Source organism: Peromyscus eremicus, chromosome 9 (assembly GCF_949786415.1).
Source record: "Peromyscus eremicus chromosome 9, PerEre_H2_v1, whole genome shotgun sequence".
NCBI classification, from domain to species: domain Eukaryota; kingdom Metazoa; phylum Chordata; class Mammalia; order Rodentia; family Cricetidae; genus Peromyscus; species Peromyscus eremicus.
The window spans coordinates 17,692,716-17,710,353 of NC_081425.1; the positions used below are offsets into that span (position 1 = coordinate 17,692,716).

General features: G+C 35.9%; 1 non-coding gene across 1 annotated transcript; it reads left to right on the plus strand.

Annotated features, from left to right (window-relative positions):
* The first annotated feature begins 987 nt into the window (after nucleotides 1-987).
* LOC131920242 (U6 spliceosomal RNA) lies at nucleotides 988-1,091 on the plus strand. Its single transcript, XR_009381586.1, has one exon. It is a non-coding gene; the product is annotated as a U6 spliceosomal RNA (small nuclear RNA).
* Nucleotides 1,092-17,638: the final 16,547 nt, after the last annotated feature.

Consider the following 17,638-nt stretch of genomic DNA (forward strand, 5'->3'; position numbering starts at 1 on the left):
GTGTGGATTAATGTCAGGATCTTCAATTCGATTACATTGGTCCACATGTCAGTTTTTATGCCAATACCAAGTTGTTGGGTTTTTTTGTTTTTTGTTTGTTTTTGTTTTTGGGGGGTGGGGTGTTTGTTTGTTTGTTTTTGTTTTTTTCGAGACAGGGTTTCTCTGTGTAGTTTTGGTGCCTGTCCTGGATCTTGCTCTGTAGACCAGGCTGGCCTCAAACGCACAGAGATCTGCTTGCCTCTGCCTCCTGAGTGCTGAGATTAAAGGTGTGCGCTTGTTTTTATTACTATAGCTCTATAGTAGAGCTTGACGTCAGGGATGGTGATGTCTACAGAAGTTGCTTTATGTAAAGGATTGTTTTAGATATTCTAGGTTTTCTATTTTTCCCTATGAAATCAAGTATTGTTCTTTTGAGGTCTGTGAAAATTTTTGTTGGGATTTTGATGGGAATTGCATTGAATATGTAGATTGCTTTTGGTAAGATGATCATTTTTATTATATTAGTTCTATCTATCCATGAGCATGGGCGATCTTTTTATTTTCTGATATGTTCTTCAATTTCTTCTTCAAAGATTTTATCCCTGGTACATGAACTAGCTTTCTGAATCCCACTACCTATGGTCAGACACCTTGCTCACCCTTGAGGTAGGAGGGCATGGGGGGGGGGAGGTGCTTGGTCCTGCCTCAAATGAATGTACCAGGTTTTGCTGTCCCCCCATGGGAGAATTTATCCTTTTGAAGGAGGAGATGAGAGGGGAGGGGGGGTTAGGCAGGGGTGGGAGGAGTGGGAGGAGGCATGAGAAGGGGATCTGTGGTTGGTACGTAAAATAAACTTTTTAAAAAAATTTTAATAAAAAAAATAATTTAACATGTTAAATCTAATTTCAAAGATATAAAGATTCAGCAAAGAAACAGAAATTCTCATCAATGAAATAAGTGATGCAAAGAAGACAAGATGGAAACTTTAGGATAATATACATGTATGTTGTGCTCACTTCAGCAGCACATATACTAAAACTGGAATGATACAGAGATTAGCATGGCCCCTGTGCAAGGATGACATGCAAATTCACAAAGTGTTCCATACATTTTGGAGGGTAGGAAGCTGTGTCAGGATGTATTGTATGAGAAAAGAATAAACAAAAATTAAAGAAAAAACCCATAGTAAAACAAAATGTAAAAACACCAATGATCTAGTAATCAATTAGTAGAAAAAGATAAGCATGACAACTGGAGTGAGCTATAATCTAAGGTCAAGGCAATGTTTTATTGTTGGTGACTCGATGTTAAAAACAGAGACAATGTATTCTACCAATTCTATTCTCTTCAGTTTTCATGACTATGAAATACCTTAGGAAATTAAAATGATGAACAATACAGGTTATTGTTATTTCCAATTTTCACAGGAAGTTTTGCAATAAAATGTCATTTCTCTTTACAAGAAAGACAAATTTAATTTAAATAACTCCAGTGTCATAATTTTTGTTTTTCTTAAAGAGAAATAAACCATTCATAAACAAGTTAAGAATGCACAAGAATATTTTACATGCCTTTCTCAGGTGCATACAAAAGTTTCTAAATGGATTTGCTGTAATTTCCAAAACAATTTTCTGCAATATTTATGTGGCATTTAAAATATCAAGCACATAGATAATTCTTATTTTTAAAGCAGTTTAAGATGGACTCACAGGAATTCTCAGTATTAACTGAAGTTCTATTGGTAGGAGCACAGTGTACTTCAAACAAAAATGGGACGTTATTTTCTATTGACTTAACCTCCCTTCTTTAAAACAGCTCACTACGTAACATTAAAGTCTTCCAATATTTTTAAAGTTTTATTCATCCCTTCCTTTTTACTTAAACTTTATTTTGAAACATGAAATGGGAAAATATACCAGAAGGCTATGAGTACCATTCACTCAGCTTATTAAAATGGAAACATCCTGCATAGCAGCATTAAAAACATCAAAATGAGAAAAGCTAAATATATATACATGCATGCGTGTGTGCGTGCATGTGTGCATGCGTGTGTGTGTGTGTGTGTGTGTGTGTGTGTGTGTGTTGATGTGTGTGGTCTGAACAATAAAACAGAAGACAGATAACAGAAATTAACAAATACGAATAATAGGGAGACAACAAATTAAAAAGATAGATAAGATAAATGAATGAAAGAGATTCATAGGACAATAAAAAAGATAGGGTATATATGTCATTAACATTTTAGAATAGGGTAAAGAGGGAGAGACTTAAAAATTACTTGAAGGAATGTTTCAAAATTGACCCAAAAAAACCCCTGTATTATAAAAAAGCTGAGTGATCCACAGTAGACTAAATCCAAAGAATTTCCCTGGAACCACAGAATTTCTATAAAGAAACCCACAAAATGTCTTGAAAAGAGTGTGAGAAAAATCAGATGATCTCCAAATAGGAGAAAAATAATTCAAGTAACAGATTTTTATATCAATAAATCACAAAGATAGGGAAATGACAAACTGTCACAAAATTGAAAGAAATAAACTGTCAATCCATAATTAGATAGCAAATCAATCCCAATTCAGGACTGGAAGAAAAATCAAACATCTTCAAATGGAGAAAACAAAATAGAAATTGTCACAACCAGATCTACCCTGCAGATTGGACGCTGACAGTCTGAGTCATGTGTTTTTTTTTTTCATATGTTACCGCCCACTTGTCCAAGTAAGAAAGCAGATGAACTTTAATTTTTTATGTATCACCTTGGAATGGATAATAGATAGACAGACAGACAGTCAGACAGATAGATGGATGGATGTGTAGATAGGTGATATATGAGTAGATAGATATAATCTTTAAATTAAAAATAATGTATTTTAAATGTTGACCCGGATGTTCCCAGCAAGTCCTTTTAATGTATTCATTCCTAATATTCTTTCTGATAAAACTACAGATAAGGTCAGAAAAATCCCTCAGATTGTCACTAATCATCAATTACAATGCACAGAGATTTTGAATGATAACTATTTAGAACCCAAATGTTAGCATTAACTAGTTAAGAGTTGTGTTAATTTTCTTTACAATATTCTTTTGAGTTTTTTCTTATTTTTCATTAAAACAAGTATTTGAATTATGTAAAGCAAAATCTATATTTAAATTGGGTTAACTATGATGTGACTTCAAACTCAGATCCTAGTATATATAATAGATTATATGGAAATAAGTATTTGGAGAGTCACAGAGTGATTTTTGGCAAATCTGCCTACAATGGGATAATCTACTTAGGGTAATCACCGTCTTCATGGAGACTAAACTCTTATTCTTTAATTTGTTCCCTCAAATCCTTTTCCATCTGTTGTTTGCATGTACAGAGAAATGAACTTGCAAACACATGTGCACACACATACACACGCCATATACACAAATATTAATGTCTGGTAACATATATCATACCCTACGGACTGTACAAATTACTGTGGTTTAAAATATTAAAATGCATAGTTTCTTCCCATAACATTTGTTTTAAAATTGAGAATATAGGCGTACAATTAAAATACAATGTTTAAGACAATATGATCTGACTCAAAATTTCTCAACATTTCCTTAAATAAAAAGTTCTGCTTATCAAACTCTAATAATCTGGTTGAGATACCCTCCCAGTTTCTCACAGCACGTTCGCTGCCCTGACCATTTTCTGACAGACAACCTAGGTTGTAGTGTAACTAATTCTTCATTTCTTAAGTATCTTTTCCTCATTCACATCAAAACAGTTCACGAGAAAATATTTTATAGAATATCTCAAATGTTTTTGAAAAAAGTCAGTATATGTAAATCTAAACTACTTTTCCAAACTAGAAAAGACTCTACACAGTAACTGGTACTCGTTAGAGGTCTTCAGTTGGATGCGCTTGCCCAGTAACAATTCCCATAGTCTACAAACACTGATCAAGAATGAATAGAGGAGCAAGATCTTGGAACTATTGTTATGGCAACATTAACAAAAGGTATATGCTGCAGCCATGTGCTGTGTAGAACTGAGCAGTAAAAGTAGGCACTCCTCAAATTATTTTTAAGGGAGGACATAAAGAAGAGTGAAGAAACTAAGTGAAAGAAGTTACAAACTGGTAAGGAACGTTGAAGTGAGTGTGCTTGTTTCATTAGATGGAGGAAAATTCTAAAAGCAGACAATTTAAGGTGCAGAGTCTGTGTCTAGCATCAGGATAATGTGCAGTACAAATAAGCACTGGAATGTTTAACAAATGGATAAATAACTAACTCTTCTGTTCGCGCTAATGAAGTAGAAAGACACAGTGAACATTATTTTTCTTTTAAGAACAATACAGTATGCAAAGGAAAGATTCCGAGAGAAGTTCACCGTGTTTTCTTTATTTCAGTCTTGTTGGTGTTTTTAACAAAATTTACAAGTAACTTAGTGATCAAGTTTTGATGTTTAGATGTAATCAGTCACTGTTCCATGACCTCAGGACTAGTCTGCACTGCAATGACAAAGAAGCCAGTGAGCAAACAAGCTTGACAAATGCACTTATAGTATAAAAAATTATTCCAGGAGTAGATTGAGTCATGCTAATTAAACAAACATCATAAATGTCCCCACTGTTTGGCTGTGCATTAAAGCAAAAGCATCTTTGAAATCAACAGTCTTAACCAAAAATGATCATCCAAAAAACGTGTGGCTACCAAGAGACCGTATTGGATACCAGGATCTTCAGTGCACTTTAATTTCATCTTGATTAAATTACAGTTTGTATTTTGCCGTGCTTTTAAGATAGACAAATAAGGTACAAATGTTTATTTTGCTCAAAATTTTATACAGTCAGACTGAATTTTAAAAAATAATGTGATTTATAATTTCTGCTAATATAAAACCAGGATTCAAATAATTGTGACAATGTACTAGCAGATGGGAAGAGTAATTTAGCCAGCAGACTAGTAATAATTTGATTTCCCAAATCCAATGACTCAAAATATCAATGTGTTCACTGAGAAATGACATGGGAAGTGAAGGAAACTTGAAGCCTTAGATAATAGTTATTTTCAAAAACACGTGGTTCTCTCCTTACTCCAAAACACTTCTCAGATTATTCCATATATTTTGTCAAAAAATGTAGGCACTACATCTGGACTCTGTCCAAAATATCAGATTCTGACTTCTCAGAATACTTTTTCTAGTATGTTAAAATTACAAAGGGAAAATAAAAAGAATTGTGTGGCAAGTCCAAGAGGAAAGATTTCTTTATCATTATTGTTTGTAATGCTGGGGTTCAAACCCAGAACCCTGCTGCATGCTGTCACTGAGCTGCATCCCCAGCCCTCACAGGCATGTTGGCTTGTATGATACTTATGGCAGTACGTAATGCCAACAAGTTTATCTCTATTATTTCACTTAAAAACTTAGAATTTTGAAACAAAGCAATGTAAAGCAGGCTGTCAATACAGAAATACACAAAACATATAGAAAGTTGGAACTAAAAATCCTACCCCCTTTAAGTTACTACAATTATTTTACTAGGAATAGTGTTTCAGACGTATCTCCACATATTGTAAATAAATAGACAACAAAATGGTATGATGGGTGAAGAGACAGCAGAAAAACAGATGTGTGGATATATGAAGAATTTTTTTACCATGATTCTACACAATTTATACAGATGAACCCAGTCAAAAATTTCAACATGAGCTGGGCGGTGGTGGTGCACGCCTTTAATCCCAGCACTCGGGAGGCAGAGGCAGGTGGATCTTTGTGAGTTCGAGGCCAGCCCGGTCTACAGAGCGAGATCCAGGAAAGGCACAAAGCTACACAGAGAAACCCTGTCTCAAAAAACCAAAAAAAAAAAAAAATTCAACATGAATGATTAAGAGGCTCACAAGGCTTCGTTCTTCTTTAGCTGAGGAGCTGTTGGCAGTTGATGGATGCTGGCAGAGGCAGAGTCCATTTTCTTCTGGGGTGTGGCCTTGCTCCGCTGGATGGGCCTGTGTATGTGTATGTAGCACTAGTTGGCATCAATGGGTTATTGATCAACAACAAAAACTAACATGAATTTTGGAGGAGGACGAGGTGAACATGGGGGGAAGGGAGTTTGGAGGAGTCAGATAAGAGTACAGAGGGATGGATATGATCAAAATATATTGTATAGGAAGCCATATTGGTATGGCTTCATGGATGTGGCTTCTCTGACATTTGTAAGAGACACAATCTCACAGCAAAGTTTCTATTCCTCTGGCTCTTACAATCTACCCATCTTCCGAAGTGATCATTGTGCCCTATGGGCAAGAGTTGTTGTAGTTACATCAGTTGAAACTGGGGTCCACAACTCTGCATTTTGATCGATTACGGTTTTCTGTAATGGTTTCCATCTGTTGCAAAGAAGTTGATTCTTGATGAGGAGTGTGAACTACATTTATCAGTGGGTATAAAGATAAATATTTAGAATGTAGTTAAGGATTACACTGGTTTAATAAACTGATGGTTGTAGGTTCTCCTCCAAGATCCATGGCTTCACTAGCCCCAGGTAATTTGTTAGTTTCCACTACCAGGCACACTTTCCCTTTTGTTCAGTAACACTAAGTCCAAATAAAGAAATGTTGGAATGATAATTTTCAGGAAATCCTGCCATGCTGATTGCTGGTGTGATTCATAGAAATCATAGTTCTATAGGACCATTGGTTGCCTCCATTTTTGGAAGCCTGAACAATAGAAGTGGGAAAGCTCATGAGACCTCAACCCTAGACAAAGAACTATAAGCAACTAAGAAATTGTAAGAATAGGAGAAATAATCTCCCCCAGGGAGGAACACACCAATTTATTATTCAATAACAAATGGCCACCTTTGAAACATAAATATATAAGTAACATTATACAGATTGAGTAGATTATGTTTATATATTTAGTTATATATTGTCTTAGGGTTTCTATTGCTGTGAAGGGACATAAGGAACATGGCAACTAATTTTTTAATAATTTATTTATTTTTATTTTATTTGCATTGGTGTTTTGTCTGCATGTATGTCTATATGAGGGTGTCAGATCTTGTAGTTATAGACAGTTATTAGATGCAACTCTTATAAGGGAAAAACATTTAATTGGGGTAGCTTACATTTTCAGAGGTTTAGTCCATTATCCTCATAGCACAACATGGTAGGATGGAGGCAGACATGGTGCTGGAGAAGTAGTTGAGAATTCTGTATCTTGATCTGAAGGCAACAGGAAGTGGTCTGGATGCCACACTGAACAAAGCTTGAGCAAAGGAGATCTCAAAGCCCACCTCGGCAGTGACACACTTCCTCCAACAAGACAATACCTCCTAATAGTACCACTCCCTATAAGCTTATGGGGGCCACTTACCCTAGAACTACCACATATATGTAACAACAGTTAAAGAAAAAATGACCATGGATTTGAGGGGAAAAAAGGGATACTCAGGAGAGGTTGCAGGGAGAAAAGAAAAGGGAGAAATGTATAATTACAGTCTCAAAGAAAATTACATGGTATACATGTTTGAAATTCTCAGAGGAAATAAAATTTTATTAAATATATAATAACATGCTACCATTTAAATCCAAAGTGATTTTTTGCACTAAGTAAAATGCTTATCATTTCAGAAACACAACCTGCAAAAATATAGTTGTTCTTTTTCTTCTCTTACAGATTTTTTTTTAAGATTTACTTATTTATTGTGTATACAGTGTTCTGCCTACATGTATGCCTGAAATGCAGGCCAGAAAACGGCACCAGAAAGCATTATAGATGGCTGGGAGCCACCATGTAGTTGCTGGGAATTGAACTCAGGACCTCTAGGAGAGCAGCCCGTGCTCTTAACCTCTGAGCCACCTCTCCAGCCCCCATAGTTGTTCTTTTATTACCAAAGTTTTTTATAAAATATATATTAACACTCTTACTTTTCCTTTTCCTCATGTGAATTATATTCTTGGTTGTTTTTCAAGTTAAAATTTCGAGTACCACAGGGTATGACAAACACCTGTCATCCCAGGGAAAGTGAAGCAGAGGAACATGAGTGACACAGTGAGAACCTCTCTAGAAAGAAAAAAAAAACACATTTTTATTGGTTTAGGCAATAGTTTCTACCAGGATCTCATCTTGACTTAATGTTTTAATAGATTCAGTACTTGAAACTTCCTAACCATAAACAGTAGATTGTTCTGACAGCTTTATTCACATACACTTGGAGACTGTATCTCATTCTTAAGTAATAAAACTTCTGATGGGACTGTGTTTGCTCTTTGTCGTCAGTTTGATGGGATTTAGGATCACCATGGGAACAAATCTCTGGACATGCTTCTGATAGTCTTTCTAGATTAGGTAGATGGAGGTGGTAAAAACGGGAGGAGCTGTTCCATGGATTGGAATGGAGAACTGAATGGAAAGGAGGAAATGTTCAAAATGTGTGCTCTGGGAACAATGGAAGTAATCTATAAGTCAGGGACAGGAAAATCTCCAAATACTTAGATATTTAACATAAATATTTAAATAACTAATGCACCAAAGAAAATCTGTCTATTGAGAATTGATTTAAGATGAAAATAAAACCAATCAAAATGTGCATGATACAGCTGAAGAATTGCTTAGAGAAAACTTTATAACCTAAACAGTAACTCTGCCTTAAGTATAAAAATTGCACTTAAGTAAACAAAAATAATGAAATAACAAGATAACAGTAAAACTAACAGTGTGGCTCAATGGTAAAGCAAGGCATGTGTCCTGCGTCTATATGTGTTTCTTTTGCTTTTCCTTGGTGCTTTAATTTTCTGGGGATTTGTTTGTGTACCACCATGTGGTGCTAGGAATTAAATCTGGTCCTCTGCGAGAACAGTAAACTCTCTGAACTGCTGAGCCATCTCTCTGGCCCTGTTTGTATAGTTCCATGTGGCCACATTGGTTGTTTAGCATTTTTTACAAAATATTGATATTTTTTTCTGCATTTCACATTCATGTTAAAAATCAGGGCTGTAACCTGGACAGTTTCTCCAAATCATTGCCAAAATTGTTTTTGGTCAGGTCAGCCAGTGTCTCTGTCTCATGTCATCTCTCTCTGTTCCATTATGCATAAAGGGGTATTTAATAATAGTGTTGATTTCTGTTTTGTTAATGATTAGTGATGCTGCTTCATGAGTTTACTGAGAAATTTATGTTTTAAAGAAAACTGTTTCTTTAATGCTTTATTTATTTTTAAAAAGATAGTGATAACCTTGTCTTGTTCCTGATTTAGTGGAGTTTCTCTCCTTTTAATTTGATGTTGGCTGTTGGTTTGCCGTAAATTGCCTTTATTATGTTTTAGGTATGTTCCCTGTATTCCTCTCTCCAAGACCTTTATCATGAAGGGGTGTTGGATTTTGTCAAAGGCCTTTTCAGCATCTAATGAAATGATCATGTGGTTTTTTTTCTTTCAGTTTGTTTATGTGGTACATTACATTGACAGACTTTCGTATGTTGAGCCAACCTTGCATCTCTGGGATGAAGCCTACTTGATCATGGTGGATAATTTTTTGATGTGTTCTTGGAGTCTGTTTGCCAGTATTTTATTGAGTATTTTTGCATCAATATTCATGAGGGAGATTTGGTCTGTAATTCTCTTTCTTTGTTGCATCTTTGTTTGGCTTGGGAAGCAGAGTAACTGTAGCATTTAAGGAATTGCTCAACATCCTTAGTCATCAGGGAAATGTAAATCAAAATGACTCTGAGATACCATCTTACACCTGTCAAAATGGCTAAGATCAAAAACACTGAAGACAGCTTATGTTGGAGAGGATGTGGAACAAGGGGAACACTCCTACACTGTTGGTGGGAATGCAAATTTGTACAGCTACTTTGGAAATCAGTATGGAGGTTTCTCAGAAATTGGGAATCAATCTACTTCAAGACCCAGCTATACCACTCTTGGGCATACACCCAAGGAATGCTCTATCATACCACAAGGACACATGCTCAACTATGTTCATAGCCGCATTATTTGTAATAGCTATGTGGAAACAACCTAGATGCCCCTCAACTGAAAAATGGATACATATGGTATCCAATGTGGTACATATACACAATGGAGTACTACTCAATAGAGAAAAACAGTGACATCATGGGGTTTGCAGGCAAATGGATGGAACTAGAAAATATCATCCTGAGTGAGGTAACCCAGACTCAGAAGGACAAACATAGTATATACTCACTCATAAGTCGATACTAGATGTAAAGCAAACGGTAACCAGACAGCAACTCACAGCTCCAGGAAGGCTGGCTAGTAAGGAGGACCCTAGGAAAGACACAGGGATCACCCAGAGATGGAAAAATGGATGAGATCTACATGAGCAAACTGGGGTGGAGGTTAATGGAGGGCAAGGGTTGGGGGAAAGAGAGTTTAGGGGAGCAGGAGGTTTGAGCTGGATCAGGAACAGAGTGGGAGAACAAGGAAAGAGATACCATGATAAATGAAGGCACCATGGGAATAGGGAGAAGCAGAATGCTAGGGAGGTCCCCAGGAATCCACAAAGTTGACTCCGTCATAGACTACTGGCAATGGTCAAGAGAGTGCCTGAGCTGACTTACTCTGGTGATCAGAAGGCTGAATACCCTAACTGTCATCATAGAACCCTCACCCAGTGACTGATGGAAACAGATGCAGAGATCCACGGCCGGGTCCCAGGCGGAACTCCAGGAGTCCAATTGATGAGAAAGAGGAGGGATTCTATGAGCAAGAGATATTGAGACCATGACTGGAAAAAGTACAGAGACAACTAGCCAAACTAGTGGAAACATATGAACCGTGGGCCAATAGCTGAGGAGCCCCCATGGAACTGGACTAGGCCCTCTGAATAGGCGAGACAGTTGCTTAGCTTGAACTGTTTAGAAGGCCCCCAGGCAGTGGAACTGGGACCCATCCCTAGTGCATGAGCCAGCTTTTTGGAACCTAGTGCCTATGCTAAGACACTTTGTACAGTCTTGGTGCAGGGAGGAGGGGCTTGGACCAGGCTCTGCTGGTCCCCATGGGAAACCTTGCCTTGGAGGAGGTAGGAATGGGGAGTGAGTTGGGGGGAAGCCTAGGTGGGAGAAGGGAGGACAGGGGAATCTGTGGTTGATATTTAAAATGAATAGAAAATCTCTTAATTAAAAAAAGAGGAAAATAAATAAATAAATAAATAAATAAATAAATAAATAAATAACATAGTGATAAATGTTTGTTGTGGGATAATCTTTTGTATAGTGTCTGTTTTACCTCAATGACTAATAGCTAGGCAGGAGATAGTAGGCAGGACTTCCAGGGAGAAAGAAGAACTCAGGGTAAGAATATGAGGCAGAGGTTTCACCAGTGAGACGCAGAGAAAGTCCAATGTACTGTACTGAGGAGAGGTAATGAGTCACATGGCAGAATGTAGATTGATATAAATGGGTTAATTTAAGTTTTAAGAGCTAGTTGAGAACAAGCCTAAGCTAAGAAGAAGTTTTCACAATTAATAAGATGTCTCTATGTGATTATTTGGGAGCTGACAGTCCAAAGAAAGCCTGACTATAAACATTCCTTACATGTCCAGGGAACACCTCAGAAGAGAAGGTAAAAAGAACATAAGAGCCAGAGGATAATATTCTGCAAAAAGATATCCACTGGATTTGACCTATTCATTGCACTCAGAAGTTCCCTGCATCTCCTGTGAATAGACAAGAGCTGTGCAAAAACTGGCCCTGTCAATATTTCATCACGAGTGGGAGAAAAACTCTTCATGTTCCACCATTGTGGTGATATTGTGTTCCCCAAAATATTGTGCACCCTTATAAACTTATCTGTGGTCAGAGAACAGAACAGGCACTAGATACAGAGGCCAGAAAATGGTGGCACACACACCTTTAATCCTAGCATTCCAGAGGCAGAGATCCATCTGGATCTCTGTGAGTTTAAAGCCACACTGGAAACAGCCAGGCATGGTGACTCACGCCTTTAATCCCAGGAAGTGATGGCAGAAAGCAGAAAGGTATAGAAGGTGTGAAAACCAGGAACTAGAGCTGGTTAAGCTATTAGGCTTTTGAGCAGCAGTTCAGCAGAGATCTATGAGGCTTCCAGTTTGAGGAAACAGGATCAGCTGAGGAACTGTCGAGGTGAGGACGCTGTGGCTTGTTCTGCTTCTCTGATCATTCAGCATTCACCTCAATACCTGGCTCAGGTTTGTTTTTATTAATAAGACCTTTTAAGATTCTTGCTATACACCATCCCACATCAAGAGCAAGAGACTCTTCACAATTAGCTAGTGGTTGCTGGGGAGAAGGTTAGGACTGCCTTCCATTCCTACATGGGTGGAGATTTAGTAAATGACTTAGGAATTCTACCCTTCACCACAGCAACTATGAAGATGGATGTTTAATAGAACAAGAATCTGACTGAATTGACTTAAATCTGATATGGGGCATTCAAAAATGGCAAAATCCTTCACTATCAGAGCACTTAGTTCAGATTCAAGGATAATTTCTTACTGTTCCTGGGTAAGTTAATATTTGATCTAAGAAATAAGAAGGCAGGACAGTAAGTTAACAAAGATTCCAAGTAGAAGCAGAAGCAAAAGAAAAAAGAAAAAAACTCATAGAAGTCACATAACCTATAAAAGGAGAGAAATCAGACAATATTTATTTATTTTTAAATATGCCAGTATGACCTTTAAAATTAATTTATTTGAATACTTCATAATTTTTCATTCATTAAAGCAAAACTATATTCTGAGATGACGCTAAGTATGATTGGGTTTAGCTCTAGAATTTTAAACAAATTGTAACATCCAAATCAGTTCTTTACATTTAAATGAGGACTGTGTAATAGAAATTCTAAACTTCCCAAATAGAGCCCAAGCAGATTGACGATGATTATTTTTGAAAGAATGACTTTTATTTTGTGTATATGAGGGTTTTCCTATATGTATGTATGTGTATCATGTGTGTGTCTGGTACCTATGGAGGCCAAAAGGGGGCATTGTATCTTCTGGAATTGGTGGTAGGATGGCTGTGAGCTACCATGTGGGTGCTGGGAGCTGAACTATGCATGTCCTAGCAGGAACACCCCATGCTCTCACTGCCAAACCATTTCTCCAACCCCTGGGTGATTTTTGAGACAGCTTTGAATTTAATGCCTGACAATATAATCTAATTTTTATGTATCTTTGTACAAATAATCGAATGAAGATCACATAAAAATAAGATATTTCAAATATAAGATATATATTGTGTTACAATATTCTATAATCTAGCCTATTAGGATTCATGGATTAAAATCAATGAAGTATCTACATCTATAATGTTCATTCCCTCTACTTAAACTCGTAATTTGAGTATTACTTAAGTAATATTTATTACCTTGTGCTAAAACCTGCAATGTAAAAATGTACACATTACACAGTATACAAAAGAGGGTAAAATTTGTTGTGATTCTGCCATTCTCTGGTTAAAATAATCTGGTGGAAAGAAAATATAGTAAGCTACTCTGAAAGCACAAACCAAGTGAGATGACTCTTTCACCAAAAACTTAATATGAAGTAGTGATTATTAGATAAAGATATTGTCAGAGGTTTATATTGACAGACTACTAAATCATGATCTTATCCATCAAAACAAGGATATCAAAGCACTGTGCACTGCAAACAGGCATCTGGAGCCAGTACCTTTTCAGTAATAGAAACTTAACAAATCAGACACCATCTAAAGAATCTATGAGAAAAGGCATTTATCATATTTTTCCTCCTAACAACAAGCCATCGCTCATTTTAAAATCTTTTGTTTCTAGAATGAATCACAGAAATCCATTTCAACATTGCTTTATCCTTTTTCAATAGTTATCACCAAGCAAAATGTCAACCTATAAAACCTACATCAATAAAGAAGACTCTGATACATGTGAAATATGGAGCACAATAGTTATGCTAAATGAATACAATAAAATATGATTAACAGGAAGCGTAAAACCTCAGGTTTTTTTAAAAAGCTAGCTGACATGCATAAATTAATTGGAATAATAAAAATAACAATTGTAAATGAAACTTTGGTTTTAAGAAAGGTATCTTCTTCTTGATTGCTAAAAAAAAGTCATTCATATTTAGCAACAAAATTGTATTTATTTTACTTTGGGGATATCATAAATGGGACCTGAAGCATAGGGTGCAAGTCACTTATTCTTAATATTTATTGACTTGCACACGCTCTTTCTTTCTCCTTTGAACATTTACTAAGCAGAGCTATTGTATTTAAAATTGATTTTGCTGTCTCAGCCACACTAGGGCTCAGAAGCCTCCTGGCTTCTATTTGAATGAAGAGTTTCCTGATTAGACACATTGCATATGGGTTTGGATCAATAACAGCTCTACTGTGTCCTTTCTCTTTCCATTTAGACTTCACAGAAGAGAGTTAAATTCTGTTTCTGTTTATCTTTTCACTTGCCACAGTGGAATCTTCAGTAACGCAATTCTAGTCTGAATGAAGAAACATAGTTAGACTTAGCAAAAAAAAAAAAAAAAAAAAAAAAAGGAATTCTCTGTTTCCCACACTTGCACCCCCAGAAAGTCAGTTACTCTGGGTGTGTCGAACTTGAGCCATTTGCTTGTGCTGGGCTTTGAAAGCACAGGTCCTTCCTTATCAAAGGTTTCTCAAAATCCTACTCAATCTCATGTGAATAATTCTTGAGTTATCTACAAAGAAGCCAATTTGATTGAATCCTGGTCACATAACTTTAAAGAATTTTGAGTGGACTAAGTCAAAAGATTCTTTTCACCATTTTGAATGATGTTATTTAGAGTAAAAAAATAGAAAATGAAATCTTTAATACTCATGAACATATAAAAGAACTACTTTTAAGATATCTATCCCATTTATAGATTCTAATGGAAGAATCATGCCTATAGGCACACCAACCCAAATGTACCCAATCTCGTTCAGGGTGATCCATGATTTCCATTTTTGTGACATATTCGAACTAAAAATAACCAGTCTTAAATTGTGGGTGGGTGGGTAGATAGATAGATAGATAGATAGATAGATAGATAGATAGATAGATAGATAGATAGATAGACAGATAGAAATGGTAGATAGATTGATGGATGAATGAATGGATGGATGGATGGATGGATGGATGGATGGATGGATGGATGAATGGATGGATGGATGGATACATACATACATACATAATAAGTAGATAGATTGATGATAGATAGATACATAGATAGATGATGATGATAGATGATAGATAGATAAATAGATAGATAGATAGATAGATAGATAGATAGATAGATAGATGATAGATAAAATATGCTATGATCAGCTAGATTTTCACTGCAGAAAAGCACAGTTTCTGAGCAGAAATAGTGCCTGTTCAGTTAATAAATCCAACTGTGACTGCATACCTTAAATAATAACAGATTCTATTTTTTCAATCATTTATTGGATGTTATCAGAGGCTTATCAGGAGAATTAATTTACTGTTTCTGTTCCAAGTTACTTTTAAATTTTCTTGTAGTGAAATAATAAAATAATATGAAATTTTCATGAGACAAAGAATTAGCAAAAAGGGCAGGAAAACATGGAAATAATGAATGTTAAAAGATCAACTCATCATTAAGAGAAAGATAATAGCAAACACTGGATCAATTTGTAGCAGATGTGATCAAGAGTTTTTAAAAGTAATATAAAGTCAAGTGAGCTAAATTACACAAATATTATGGGACTATTCCATATCAAGTATCATTCTAGACTCTAAAGTACAGCAATATGCCAGTCAATGGATGAAGTAACCTCAGGTTTCCAGCTGTACAACCTTTCTTACAACAAGGAAAGAAAGGCAAAAACAAGTGTAAGGTATTTCATGTGCCAGAGACTGAAAAACAAAAATATGGTGAACACTGATAATATAATTTACGACTTGGACTTAATTAAGGGGAAATATTTGATAATGTCTATTACTAAATATTTTTTAGAAGTTGACTAAATATACTCAAATGTCAAACTCACTATTCCTATCAGATACATTTCCTAGAATATATTGATATCCATAAAGAGGTATAAGACCAAAAGTATGAAAACATAGAACTAAGGGTTAAAATTAAATTAACCATGTCCTCTACACTAAAGGATTTTAACAGGGCTAACATAAACCAAACAAATAAAATATCATAAAGATTAGGTTGATAAAAATAAATCAAGTATTGCAAATTCCTCATTTGTCAAATATGTATTTATACAAATAGATGGGCCAGTACAAAAAGGCTCATATTTAAGCTATGATGACTCAGAAACTCGTGTGTGTGTGTGTGTGTGTGTGTGTGTGCAAGTGTGCAAGTGTGCGTGTGCACGTGCACATATGCATATGTGTGAAGAAATCACTGAAGTTTTGCTTAAACTTCTAAAATACCTGTGATATGAGATCAAATAAAATGTTACTTTAAGGAGAGAATATGATCAGTGGAAATAGCTAATAGATAAAGAATTCACTTGGAGGACATGATGAGAGAGACTTCAGAAATTTTTCTGAAAATGTATCTAAAGAGTGAGCACTTCTGGGGACTTTTTAACTAATTAGAAAAGGGTATGTAGTTCTGTCTCTCAAGTTATCTGCATCACATAACAGTTCAGGCCAAGTTGGTAGAAATAAAGTCATGTAATCACATTCAGTTACTAAGCACCTCCCATCTGTAGGGCACTGTACTAAGGCTTAAATTACAGCGATATTTTAAAAACATAGACTCCCTCTTTGATGTAGCCATCTATCAGTTTCTTAGAACTATCACATAAGGAAAGATTTAAAATGTCAAGGGACAGATGTACTGATAGATGTATACATAAGATGTCCTTAAAGCATGTCATTCAAACTGTAAGTAGAATTTGGCCCATTAACCAAAAGCTCTTGCCATTCAGAGTTTGTATATTCTCACTGCTAGTAGCTAATAGCAGAAAGGAAAGAAGAAGAGTTGTCCAAAGATATTTTGAAAAGAAATAAGTTGTTTCAATAATGTCATAGAAAAGAAAAACCACACTTCAAGGCTTAAGTGTATCCATGCAATCTACACCCCTCTCCGAGACTACTGTATTCCAGAAACTCTGAGAAGACTGAGGCTTACAGAATGAGTGAAACTAACTTTCAACCCTCCAATAGCTTACAAATCAGAAAGAAACACAGAGAGGAGAAACCATATACTGTGGGATACTGCATCAGCATGCCAATAGAGGAGCACATTGAATGTGGAAATAACTCAAAGTCAACTGTGATTGGTTGGTGGGATAGGATCCCTACAAGATCCTTTAGATTTGACAGATGACTTCCAATTCCAATACAAAAGAGAAAGAGAAGATCTCAGAGTCCAATAGGAGGGCTGGTTGGAAGCTCAGTTGTACAACATTAGCCCAGCATATGTAAGGCCTTGGTTTCTATGCCCAGCAGAGAAAATACAAACATACACACAAAAAGAAAGAATAGCATGTTGCAAAAGCATACATGTATCAATTATCTGGAGATATTAAAGACAGGTGAGGTACTTTTGCATGTTTGTAACTGGATTATGAGGATTTTGTAAGGCCTTCCTTACCACTTAAAATATTCATTTGGCTGTAACATGAATTTTATGTAAAGAAATTATAGGGAAAAAACACTGGAACATTCATTAGAACTAAATTTTTATGGGT